This window comes from Lucilia cuprina, chromosome 4 (assembly GCF_022045245.1).
Source record: "Lucilia cuprina isolate Lc7/37 chromosome 4, ASM2204524v1, whole genome shotgun sequence".
NCBI classification, from domain to species: domain Eukaryota; kingdom Metazoa; phylum Arthropoda; class Insecta; order Diptera; family Calliphoridae; genus Lucilia; species Lucilia cuprina.
Genome location: NC_060952.1, coordinates 50417722 through 50432118, shown reverse-complemented (window position 1 = coordinate 50432118; position 14397 = coordinate 50417722). Strand labels below are relative to the sequence as shown.

At 29.6% G+C, this 14397-nt stretch overlaps 1 protein-coding gene across 4 annotated transcripts in view; it reads left to right on the top strand.

The window, feature by feature from the left end:
* The window catches only part of LOC111681978, a 256570-nt gene that overhangs the window by 118757 nt on the left and 123416 nt on the right, over positions 1–14397 (top strand). The gene's annotated exons all lie outside the window — the stretch shown is intronic.

Genomic DNA, 14397 nt, shown 5'->3' with positions numbered 1-14397 from the left:
AATTAATGACAATGAAACACTGATATTAATACAACGTATTGTGATGTAAACCCCCCTTAAGTAAATATTAACTAGGGTTGTCATTCGAAGAAAAATTTTTGTTTTTCTTCGAACGAATAAAAAATGTCCAATTTTCAATAAAGAATAATTCGAATAATTTTTGTCGAATAATCCAATAAAATTTTAATGTTACTTTTTACCCATATTTTATTATTATTTTTAAACAAAGAAATGCACGAAAACTTAATTAAAAGATCTGTTATAAACCTAGCCTATAGGCCATAAACGGTTACAAATTTCAGCAAAATCGGTCGGTAAATAACGGAGATATGAGCAAAAATCCGAGACAACCTCTGAAAATTTCTCATGCTTTGTTAAAAAAGCAACAACAACATTATCTATTAGAAAAAGATGTACACGTGTGTGTAGATGTATTTGGTTTTATTCAGCTGTGTATTTTTTTTGTATGTTTGGATGCTGTTGGCGTCATTGCGTTGTTATTATTGTTTTTCTGTGTTTTTCGTTATGTGTGTTTAGATGTCTGTTGGTTAGATGCCTTGTGTATTTTGTGTTTTATTTCGTTTAGCGTTGTTGTTGTTTTTATTTTGTTTAGCTTTTGATGTAATAATAATGTAGTCGGAAAAAAATTAAAAATTTATAAAAGATGTTTAAAATACACTATGGTGAAGGGTATATAAGATTCGGTACAGCCGAATATAGCACTCTTACTTGTTTTATATTAATTTTCTAAAGGGAACCTTTTATGAGTGTTAGGTTAATTCGTAGACATATGTACATTGTCCATTTTCAATACCAAACAAAATAATATTTGTTCAAAATTTCAACTGTCTAGCTCGTCGTGTTTTCAACAGACAATCAGGCGGATGGATCGTTTTAGAATCTAATAAGGACCCAATATTTTAATGTGTTACAACCCTGCAAACAATTGCTATCTAAATAGTATCCAAAACGTAACAACGTGTAGGTAAAAATATCTAAAAAATATCTAAGATTGCACAATTTGAAAGAAAGAAAAGTGACCGCGTTGGTAAGAAACTGTTCCTCCTGTTTAATACTTACTTAGTGAGTCGATTTCGTTTCAGTTTTAAGTCACTTTTTTATAGCATAAAAGTGCGTTAAATTAGTAAAATTTCCAGTTTTGCCATAGCAATAGGAAAACTGGAAATTTATCTAATTTTACACTATTTTATGTAGTAAAAGCGACATTTTCTTTATTTCTCGATTGTCGATTAAGCCTTGTCCGTCTGTCCGTCTGTCTGTTGAAATCAGTTTTTAGAGGACCCCAGATATCGGCGAGATCCGAATCTTTAATAATTCTGTTAGACATGCTTTCGAGAAGATCGCTCAGTAAATAACGGAGATATGAGCAAAAATCCGAGACAAATGTCATATTTTTTCCATGCTTTGTTAAAAAAGCAACAACAACACTGTATATTAGAAAAAGATTCAGCTGTGTATTTTTTTTGTATGTTTAAATGCTGTTGGCGTCATTGCGTTGTTTATTTTGTTTTTCTGTGTTTTTCGGTATGTATGTTTAGATGTCGGTTGGTTTAGATGCCTTGTGTATTTTGTTTTTTATTTCGTTTAGCGTTGTTGTTCATTTTGTTTTGCTTTTGATGCAATGTAGTCGGGAAAAAATTTATAAAACTAATATGTTTAAAATTCACTATGGTGCAGGGTATATAAAATTCGGCACAGCCGAATATAGCACTCTTACTTGTTATATATTAAATTTTAAATAAAATCATTATAAAATTTCACAATGTGTTACTAGTCACACAACTGATCACTATAAACTTAATATATTTACTGAAATATACAAACACTTTTTCTTTGAATTTTGAGAGCAAAAATAATTCTTCTAATTCTTAAATTATCTTGTTATTGTATTAAAAAGTGTTCTTTTTATATATTTTTATTCTATCTAATTATTATCATTTACGTTTCTTTTTGGTATATTAGATCGAACTTAAATCTTACAAAAATGGGATAAAAATTAGAAAATAATGTATTTTGTTTTTGTAAATATTTTTATTTAGCACTGAGAAACATGAAGTTGAACCTAAATAGTGTAAATTTAGTTCATTTATCCAAAATTAAACTCAAATTTGCTGGCAGGGAAGTGGAATGACAAATACAATACACTCCCATCTTTTTTGATGGTGGGTATAAAACATGTTAAGTAGCTGATAAAATGCACACATATTTCTCTACTTAAGTTAAATATCATATACATATGTATATTATTATAATAAAATCAGATTCCACTTTGAAATCTACTGAGAAATTTAAAATAGGTTGGGATTGAACTAGGTTACTGAGATATAAGTTTATTATAATAATATACAAGTTAACTTCCTTCGTTGTATGAAATTAAAAAAAAAATTATTTTTAAGTGGACACCGACTTGTCCACTATAAATGAAACACGTTAATTTTCGGTTTTACAATTTTATTTAACGACCGCTTTGATCAACCTCCCAAGTAAGACTAACTCTAACTATATTTTTTAAATGCTTAAATCTAAATAATTCTGCTGATCCAACTTATTCCATTCCCACGTTGTGAAATCTTCCAGACGAAATATGATCCTGCACACTAGCTTGCGCGTGTGCACAACCTTGTGTAGATTTTTCCCGCTCATGTATACTTGATTGTGTTAACTCCTCCCTTGCCAAAAATCTGCGTCCCGCAGATTGGGGTTTGCATGCCACGTTGCATGTGCTCTGCAGCGGAGGGAGACGCACTTGAGAGTATAAAGCTTTCCAGCATAGGAATGATAGGAGCAAAAAAATAGTGCAATCCGCTACTATAGAGTAGTGGTATTTTATGTCTAGATTTTCTAAATTTTTTATGTTTTGTAAACTCATATTGTGAAGATATCCTATGTCAAGCTGCCGCCTTTCTTCTAGGATGGTTGTGACGATCTGGGGTAGGATTTGTATAGATGTCTCGCTTCGGCTGGTGTACGTAACATTTTTTATTTTCACTTCTTCGTTGTTAAGTCGCACTGCGTAGGTTCCCGAAAGGAATTTAGTAATGTTACCACTCTGGAGATTAAATCTAAAATTGGTAATGAATATGGTGTCTTCCGTAATAAGTTCGACAACATCTTCTTCACAGGATCTGTAGGAACATTTTGCTTCACCTCCTTTGATGAGAATTGAAACACAATCATCTTCAGGGAGTTTTCTCAAGCTCGTTTCCTCACACACGGTATTGTTGTTGATTCGCATGCATGGTTTGGTGATGCCATATGTCTCCTTTTCATTAACCAGCAACGTGTTAAACGGTAAGTCTATAACCTTTTCTTCCTGAATGGATGGTTTGACAATAAGGTAGTTGTACTGATGGCCTCCAATTCATTAGAATAAGGGAGTGTTGCAATTTCGTCAATTATGCGGTGAATTTCTTCTCTGTCGAGTACATTAGAGTTGACTATGCCACCTTTGGTTAACTTACATATGTATATTATTATAATAGACTTAGATTCCACTTTAAAATCTACTGAGAAATTTAAAATAGGTTGGGATTGAACTAAGTTACTGAGATATAAGTGCATTAATGTACGCAATATTTAGAGATTTTAGATGTGTTTGGCAAGTTGTATTTATATTTTATTGAATCATTTGAATAAAAACTTTTATTTGTTATTCGTTCGAATAATCGAATAATTTTTAAAATTTAATCGACTACTCGAATAAAAAACAAGTATAAATTTATAGTCTGACATTGCCGACCATATGATACCCTACACCAGTCAGTATGTTAAAATTGTGGATTATTTTTTAAAAAATTATATGCATTATTTTGTTTGTTTTATTGTGGAATATTTATACCTTACACCACTATATTGGCGAGGGTATTATACGTTTGTGCTGTTGTTTGTAACACACAAATATATTGGTCCTATACCCACCTTAAAGTATACCAATCGATTCAGAATCATTTTTTAAGTCGATTAAGACATGTCCGTCTGTTCGGCTGGCTGTCCATGTAAACCTTGTGCGTAAGGTACAGACCGTAATTTTCAAGATAATGTAATGATATTTAGGGACGAAACCCTATTTCACCTAGCGCCAATACAACCGTATCTCCCGATTTGGGCTTTTTATGAAATAATTACGTCAAATATACTATTATCTCTTTAAAAATTGTCACAAATAATTTTTATATAAGTATAAATGTTATTGCTAATTTTCCTAATGATCGACCCTAGACAATTGAGAATGATAGAGTGACCTGGCTGAATTATATGCCACATTCCAATTGTATTGAGTTTAGCCGCGTTAAGGGCTATAGGTAGCCATCCCATCATGACAAAGAGAGCCTTCAATGGAGTGGTGCGAAGGATCCCCATTATCAATAGAGCTGATGTACGAAGGATTCCCTTGAAACTTATACGGTGTGAGTTCTTTGGTACAGACTTCCACCGCAGAAGTGCATGGGCTTGACTACCATGTCAAAGAGCCATTTGGTGTTCTTGGGGTTTATGTCCCATGACTTACCAATTGCTCTCTTACATGAATATAAGGCCGCAGCCGCTTTTACTCCCAGATATTTAGCACTATCCGATTACTTCAATTCTACCTCATCCAATCGTGGGAGAGTCCTAACTCTAACAATGTATTGGTAAAAATTTTGTAGAAGTATTGTAGCTCCAACCACTTTCACCACTGATTCCAAACCTACATTGTTGCAAAAAAATGTGCTTAAAATTTTTAGGAAAAATATAAAACATTTAAATTTAGTCTTTCACAGATTTTTTAATATTTTTATTGCACATTTGATCTGTAAATATTTAATAAATACATTTTTAAATTTGTTTATTCTCAAATTTGCAAAACATTTGTTCAATTCACAATCGATGTTGTAGCGTTGTATGTCAGCAGCTGCTACAATAGTCATAACAATGTTGTTGGTATTTTCTATGCAAAAGCTACGAGTTCCGTGTAAATTTAACTCTCTTGTGAGAAGTTTAAACTTGTCAAAACACTCAATAGTTTACCTTCCTTTTTTGACCACTTTTTAAGGATCGTAGCGAAATTTCAGCTATCCATTAAAAATCTGTATTTTTTTTTTAAATAGATCCATCGCAATTTTCACATAAAATAGTTTTTAATTTTCTTAAACTGGAAAAAATATTTTTTTCTATTTTTGACATTTCATTTTTGTTGTTGTTGAATTTTAATTTACAAACAGAGTTTCAATTTTTAGTATTGAAAATTCAAACAAATTTAAAAATTTAATTTTTTATAAAACTCTGTGTGTTCAAAATGCACCAACACATATGCATTTTTGTTACCAACACATATTTAGAGTTAGGAACTTTTTCACTAACACATGGTTAGAGTTAGGTACTGCTGTCAAAGAGTCGGACTACTTGTTATACTTTGTTTACAACATCGTTTTTCTAGATTTATTAAAATTCCTCAAAAATGAATTGTCAAAAAATTAAAAAAAATATATTTCTCGTTTCAAAAACTAGGACTGTTGCGCGCTCTTTAACGGTATAAAAATGTGCAAAAAATAAAAAAAATGTGTTGTGTTTGTAAGAAAAGGCGCAAGAAGGTGACGTTTTGTGTGACAGTCATGATTTTCCATGATCCATGCTTTTCACAGAATTCTCAATGCTCTTCTATTAGAATTCTCTTAAAGGATGATAAGCCAAAAAATAATCTTTTTGGACCTGATTGACCAAATCATGTATATAGAAAACCGAATGCACCATTAAAAGGTCGCGAAATAATGAATTTTATGAAATTTGGAAATGGAAATCTTTTATTTTACAAATTCTCATCAGAAGGCGTACGAAAAATATATAAAAATATACTGGTAACAACTATAATGCAACTGGATAATGACCACAAATATAACGCTAAAAACACTATATTTTTCCAAAAAGTGTTAAAATATTATAGCTATATTGGCCTCTGTGAGAGCTTCCATAAAGTATAGATGCTCATAGCGCATGAAGCGTGTTGAAAACTGTTTTAGAGTATGCATTTCAGAGCTGAAACTATTGTTGACCCAAAGAAAAATTACAAAATACTAAAGTTTTTGCATTAGAAAATTTTAATTTATAATAAAAATGTTCCTTTAGTACCACGCGCCAAAAATGTGAGTTTACTTTTTTATTTTTCTAAAGTATAATTAAAGATTGATAGTTGAATTGAAGATTTTTAATTTATTTTAGTTTAAAAATATCTTAACTAAATAGAGATTTAATGGACATAAAACATTTTGGAATATGGCTTTTAGTTCAAATATTTAGACCGAAAGTTTAAATATTTCACCATCATTTACACATTATTGTCACACACTGTAATGTCAAAGAAAACATTTTTTTAACGCACAAGTAAAAATTAAAATCCCAAGAAAGAAAATAAAAAAATGTGTTTCGATAGTATTTTTACTTTTTACAATTATTTTAATCATGTAATAATTATATTATAATATACATTTATTTATATTAATTATTCTAGCTTTAAACACCAACTCTGATTTTTGACACAACAAATCATATTTTATTTGTTTTCTTATTCTTAAAAACAGCTTCTACGTTCTTACGTAGAAAATAACTACATATAAACAGTCAACGGAACGTTACAGAACGGAAATGTTACAGAACTTTCAAATTAACAGAGATATAAGAGTAGAAGTATATGACAAACTTCTGTCTTTAAATTTCGAATTATAGTCTCACACAAGTCACGGTTTGTAATTGGTGTCTACCTCTTACGGCCAAAATCAAGTTTAAATATTCTTTGAAATTTACGTTGTGTTTTTGTTTATTAGTTGTCAAAATGTTCACTCTATAAAATGAATTCTTCGACTGCCATTTGGCTATCATACCCGTAAACTTTATTCGCCAATTGCGAATAATGTTGAGAACTTTCTCAGCAAGTAATTGCTTTTGTTTTGAGTTATGCTTAGGTCTTAGGTCATTACACAGATAAAACAGATTCGATAACCGAATTTGTTTCCAATCGAATTTGGTCGGTTCTCACAACAAACACATATTCAATTCGAATAACTGAATTTGATAGTAGGCCTAACTTTATAAAATACAAAATTCGCTCGATAGAACTGAATTGTCAGTGGCAATAATTAAAATCAATTTCAATTTATATATCTATTGCGAATTATGTACAGAGTTATGTACATAACTTGACATTTTTATTCATTTTCAATAAAATTACTTTCATTGCTCTGGATATTCATTGTATATTTTGGAATATAACTGTATATTAAACAAAAATATGCTTCGCTACCCCGTTATACTTTAAATGTTGAATTGAATGTTAAAGTTCTTGATGTAAAATTTAAATATTCTAGCTAGTTTCTTAGATATACGAGATTTTCTATTTTATTCATATGTCGGATTCAAGATGGAAGTCCACTATTTTCCTTAAAAAGTTTCAGATGAATATTAAATTTCATCGTGCAAAATTTTAAGAATCTAGTTCTATTAGATTCCCAGATAAACTATTTTTTGTATTTCATTTATATGGGAGGTGCCACCCCCTAATGGTAATCCGCTCACTTTTTGTTATAAATAATCTACCAATTTGTAAAATTGAATCAAAATTGAATGATTGGCCATACCCCCATATAAGGTCCCCTGTTGAAACGGCTATAACACTAATTACTGTCTTTAAAATAACTATATGGCCACAAAAATCGATATAAAGAAGTATTGGATGACCCCAAACATCCCTACGTAATTTTGTGGGGATGGGTCTATATTTACTCTACCCCTCATTTTACACTCAGTACTGAGCGAGAAAACCATTTTTTAAAGTTTAAGCTCTATCCAGAAAATTACATAAAATGTTGTAAAGACAAATAAGAATAGGTCCACGCATATAACTCATCTTACAAAAATTCAGTTTATATATATTTCAATGATTTGATGATGGGTATATAAGATACGGCGTTGACAAATACAATACTCTTACATGTTATTTTTAATAAATTACTATTAAGTTTTAAACTTGATTAGTGACACTAAATATTTGTTTTAATAATCCCAAAGAAAACCGAATCATATTAACAATTTATTGTCCAAAACTTCAAGAGCAACAAAATAATAATTTTATTATATTTAGCAATATGTAATTATTTGAAATTTAGAAGTTTACTTTGATATTAAAAATTATATCTACTCTTTTTGCTTAATATGTGGTTTACCAAAGTTTTTTTCTTTCACTGTTGTTGTGGGCTTTTAATGTAGAATTTCTCTGATATTAAATTGTATGTTATTTTTAGCAAATTATTTTGTGGTTTTCCAAAATACACAAACATATTTTTAATAGATATAAAATTAAAAAGATATTACGGATCTTATATTAGAACACCATTTATAAATATGTAAAAAAATCATAATATAGAATTACTTTTAATATGACAAATAAAACAACTGAGCGTGTTATATTCGGCCGTGCCGAACCTCACATACACACCGTCCAATAACAAAATATTAATTTAAAAAAAAAAAAAATATTTTTTTTGTTAAATTTTTCAACCGTGGGCGTATGAGTAACTTTTTGAAGAGGAACTTCATATGCGTCAATTATAAGCCGATACTCATGAAATAGTGTACAAAGATTTAATTTTGTATAGAACTTGTTGATGTCAAATTTCATCGCAATAATCGAATTTTAAATTAGGGAAAAATCATATTTTAATAACAAAAACTCTCTTCTATAAGGAACCTTTTATAGGGGCTAGGGTCAATTATAGATTAGTCCTCATGAAATTCGGAATGAAAAATTATGTTCTTAAGTAACAAACTTTCTTATGTCGATTTTCATCTCTGTACTAGTAATTTTCTGAATTTTATTCATCAAATTTTCTAAAGAGGTTCTTATATGAGGGGTATAGCAATTATTGACCTGTCCTCCATAACTTTTTATATCCACCATCAAAAAAGATTGTATATTGATTTTGTCATTCCGTGTGTAACACATCGAAATATTGCTATAAGACCCCATAAAGTATATATATTCTGGGACATCGTAAGATTCTAAGACGATCTAGCCATGTCCGTCCGTCTGTCTGTTGTTGGCACTATACAAAATAAGAGATATTGAGATGAAATTTTCTCAAAATATATTTTATTGATCAGAAATGTTTGGTATTGAAAATGGGCAAAATCGGTCAACGATTTCACATAGCCCCCATACAAATGTACCCCCCGGAATATTGTATAAATAGCTTCAAATATTCACAAATTCGTTGTTTATGAAGCAAATGCCACATAGGTCAGTTTTTTGAAGTCTGCAAAAGAATTCTGCATTTTGGCGGACATAGGACCATAATTGGCCCTACCCCCCCATATAAGGTCTCCTTCAGAAAATTACTTTAACGCCAAAAAATCTTTATGAAATTTTATGTGGATCGGTTCATAATTGACCCTACCCCTCATGTAAAGTCCCTCCATAAAATTACTATAACGCTCATTACTGGCTTAAAAATACGACTTTAGCGATAAAATTTAACAGAAGTAAGTGTTATACTAGCCAAAATCTCTTTACCAAATTTCCCAGAAATAAGTTTTTTACTAGGCAATATCTCTCTACCAAATTTTATGTGCATCGGTCCGTAGTTGACCCTACCCCCCCATAAAATTTCTTTAATGCTCATTACTGGCATAAAAATAGGATTATAGCAATGAAATTAGACAGAAGTAAGATTTATACAAGTCAAAATTTACCAAATTTTATATGGATCGGTCTATAATTGACCCTACCCCCCATATAAGGTCCCGTCCATAAAAATACTTTAACGCTCATTACTGCCTTAAAAATACGAGTATAGCGATGAAATTTCACAGAAGTAAGTTTTTCACAAGCCAAAATCTCTTTACCAAATTTTATGTGGAACAGGCCTTTATTGACCCTTCCACTAACATAAGGTCCCTACCAAATTTTATGTGGATCGGTCCATAGTTGACCCTACCCCCCATAATTAAAAATACGAGTATAGTAATAAAATTCGACTCAATTAAGTTTCTTGCCAGTCAAAAACTCTTAATTTTATATGGATCGAGCCTTAATTGACATTCCCCCTTATAATGTCCACATCAAAAAAATGAGTAAAGCAATAAAAAACGAATAAATCGATGAAATTCGATATAAACCTGTAGGAACTAAGATCGTTCTACAAAATTTTACGGAGATCGGTCTATAATTGACGCTACCCCCATATACTTAAGGCCCCTTCAGGAAATGTCTTTAAAGCTCAGTACTGGCTTAAAACTACTAGTAGATTTATGAAATTCGACATAAACTAGTTTCGTGTAAGCTAATATCTCTATCCCTTTTATAGGAACCGAAATCTCTCTATCAATTTTTATGAGAATCAGTCCCCCATATAAATTCCGCCCCAGAAATGACGCGAAAAATACGAATACCGCAATGCAACTCGACATAAAACAATTTTGATTTAAAATCTCACTACCATATTTTATTACTAATGCTCCTTAATGGCTTCAAAATACAAGTGATCGATGAAATTTTAAACAAATAACGAACTGAAATCTTCCTACAGACTTTTGTGAGAATTGGTCCATATATGTATGTATGTATGTATGTATGTATGTATGTATGTATGTATGTATGTATGTATGTATGTATGTATGTATGTATGTATGTATGTATGTATGTATGTATGTATGTATGTATGTATGTATGTATAAATACCCCTACTCGCTATAAAAATTAGCACTGTCAATAGTAAAACCCCCATTAATGGACCTCTTTCAAATATTACCTTGATGTTCTCATTAATATCGATATATAATAATAAAATATTTAAAATATCAAAGTTCATTTATATAACAGTGATTTGATGGTGGGTATAAAAGATTCGGCATAGCCGAATATAACACTCTTACTTGTTTATTTTCTGATCGTTTCTTCCTTTAAAAGGACTTTAAAATTTGAAAGGAAGAGTAAGTATAATTATATTTAGATTAAATTTGGTTTGGTCTACAAATAAATAAATACAAATTAAATAGTTTTAAAATGTTAGAATAAAAACTAAGAAAATGTCCTTTAAAATTTGAATCCTTTAATATCCTTATTTTCTATAGTCAGTTTTTTTAGAAAAAAATATATGTTATATTTACAAATATGGAGTTGCAGACTCCCAAATTTCATGTCTTTATCTTTATTAGTTCTTTGTAAAAAATTAAAAGTTAAAATGTAGTCATATTAAAAAATTTTGTTGAAAATATTTTGTTTCATTGAATTTATTATTTATACCAATTATTACCCCCATTATCTCAATGTCTGTTAATTTTTTATACTAACGTTAAATTGACAGTTTACAGACAAAATGTTTACAAATTAAACATAACCGGTGGTCTTAGTGATTAAAACATGCATGTTCCGAATTCTAAAATTTACTTCAGGATTATATGATAAGCGCAATATTATTATAAATATAAATTATAATATAATTAATATAAACATTAATATCACGATGAAAAGCTACATAAAAAAAACGTTTATATATGTAGACATAAATCTTTCCTCTTTATTTTATAATATGCATATTAAAGGCCTGCACAAGATGCGACAATTTGTTAAAAAATTTCGTGTGCTTATGATGGCGCACACGATATTTGTTTAACAAATTGTCGCATTATTGTTGTCTTGTGCAGGCCTTTAATATCTATTTGACTCTAGCCCACTTTCAGAAAATTATTTTTTTTAATAGGTCGCAATTGAAATCAAATTCAACATAAATATTTTATTTGCTAAAATAAATCACATTTGAAAGAAATTTACAACTGGTGTAAGGTATGATATGCTCGGCCCATTCCGGCTATACTTTCCTAACTTGTTTAAATATTTATGTATATCGTGGTTTACTAATTGCACAGGATTTACCTTCGCCCTGTTGTATTTTTTAATGAAAACTATATAATAAACTACTTTAATAACATTATTGGGAGGTCAAAGGTATTTTTAAGAGATATATAGAATTTAGAATAACTATAGTGTTCGGAATAATTGTGTTAAATTAAAAAGTAAAATATACTTTCCCAGAAGGTAGTTTTAACACGAAAGAATAAAAAATGCGAGATATCTTTAAACGATTTTTATCCTTTCATATTCTTCAAAGTTTCCATTTTTTTACTTTTTATCATAGAGATAAAGAAACTCGGTTCCACAATATCAAATTTCTAATTTCTCTACATAATATTTTAACAAAAAAAGGACTTTGAAATTTTCAGAGGGGAAAATTTTATTAATTAATTTATTGAGATATTTAAAAAATATTATAAAAATTAAACAAATGGTGTTATGAAGACCAAATTTCAGACTTTTGTACTCCATTCTAATGTCTTTATTATGAATATTTTTTGTTGAACAATTTTGTATAAAATTTCAAGGATAATAAAGAATAAACTTTTATAAGGATATTTTTTACATCTTTTTATGCTTAAAAAATAAAACAAAATACGAGAAAAAAATACTGCAATTGTCCTCTTTAGTTTGATACCCATATTGTTGTAACAGGGTGGCTAAAAATATTTTATAAAAATTTTTGAAAATTGTATGTACCTTTTAAAAGGACAAACGATCAGAAAATGAAAAACTGAGTACGCAGTTATACCATATACATTATGTGCTTTCGTATGTATATGGTTTGGTTCGTGTGTGAAAAATGGTGTTAGACGGTGTTATATTCGAAGACGATATAGCCATTTCTGTCCGTTTGTCTGTTGAAAGCACAATAGAGTCCGAACGGTCTTATATGAGTCAATTTCTCTTTATCAAATTTTGTGAGGATCGGTCCATAATTGATATAGTATAGACCAATCGTAAAAAATTTGTTAAGTAACATTTCTCTAAATAGAAGATAAATTTCAGTAAAATTTTGTATCTATAACATAATTTAGAAATAAATAATTTGTGTTTAAGTAATTTTCGGAAGATCTTTGTATGGATCGCATCGATATTATAAACCGATCGTGAAAAAATTTTTAAATATAATTTTTATATACAAGACTGTGCCAAATTTTGTATCAATAGCTTCATTTGGTAATAAGCAGTATACACTAATTTCTGAAAGTTTAAAGCTTGATAGCAATTCTAATAAAATTTGGTGAATGAATGTATTTTTGTATAAATATATTTTTGTTCTGAATTTTATCGTTTGGATTATGAACGTGAGAGAGATGTATTTCATCAAGTTATCTTTTTATACAGACACACATACAGATTCAGAAATTGATAGTGACGAATACTTTAAGGACCAATATTTTGCACGTTACAATTAGTAGTACAAACAAAAAATACCTTCCGCCCTATTGTCTATTTGTATTTCGTAGAACCAATATTTTGTTTGTAGATCGATATTTGCTGACATTTATTAAAAAAAATTCTAAATATGTAAATATCAAATTTGTTGTAAAAAATGATGGAAACTTGTAAAATATGCTTTTTTAACAATATATGCAACAAAAAATAAAACTAGTAAAAGGTTAAGTTTACTGACTAAAAACAAGCATTTACATAGAAATCCTTGCCCTGGTGATGAGTAATGTGCGCCTACACAGGACCAATTATGGTCCTATCGTAAAAAAATCCACAGTAACATTAATTTATATAAAGAAAAAATTGTGGCTAAATTTCTGTGTACAAAAATAGTATTTATTTCAAATTTTTTATGGATATCACTTTTTGGTAATTAGTTATGTGCGTTTAATTGTTTTACTGCAGGGTACCTTGTATGGGAGCTATAACCAATTATTTTCCGATCAACAAAAAAATTATTGTAATATTTCTGTATACTAGAGCAATACTTGTACCAAATTTCAGTATTTGGTAATTAGTTACGTGCGTTTAAATGTTTTTCTGGAGGGGACCTTGTTTGGGAGCTACAACCAATTATTTTCCTATCGTAAAAAAATTTCACAGTAACATTAATTTATATAAAGAAAAAATTGTGGCTAACTTTCTGTGTGCAAAAATAGTATTGTATGGGAGCTATGACCAATTATGGACCAATATTTTGACGGAAATTATTAACAAGGAATTTGTACTTTTTTGTGGGAGGTATATGAAATTGTGGACCGAATCCGCCAATTTTCAACAGGAATAGAGCTCTCATATAAAAACGAATACATGATGATTTTTATGAAATTACATCTCATAGTTTTCGTTAAAAATACATCAGAATGTGTTAAAAATTGCTTATTTTTCGGAATTGTTTTAAATTTTGATTCATAACTTTGTGAACCGATTTTGCTTATTTTCAATACCAAACAAATTAGGAAAATGAAGAACATTGTGGATGCATTTTGTTGAATTCTATTGCATTGTTTTATCGTATGCGTGTTTTACACAGACAAACGGGC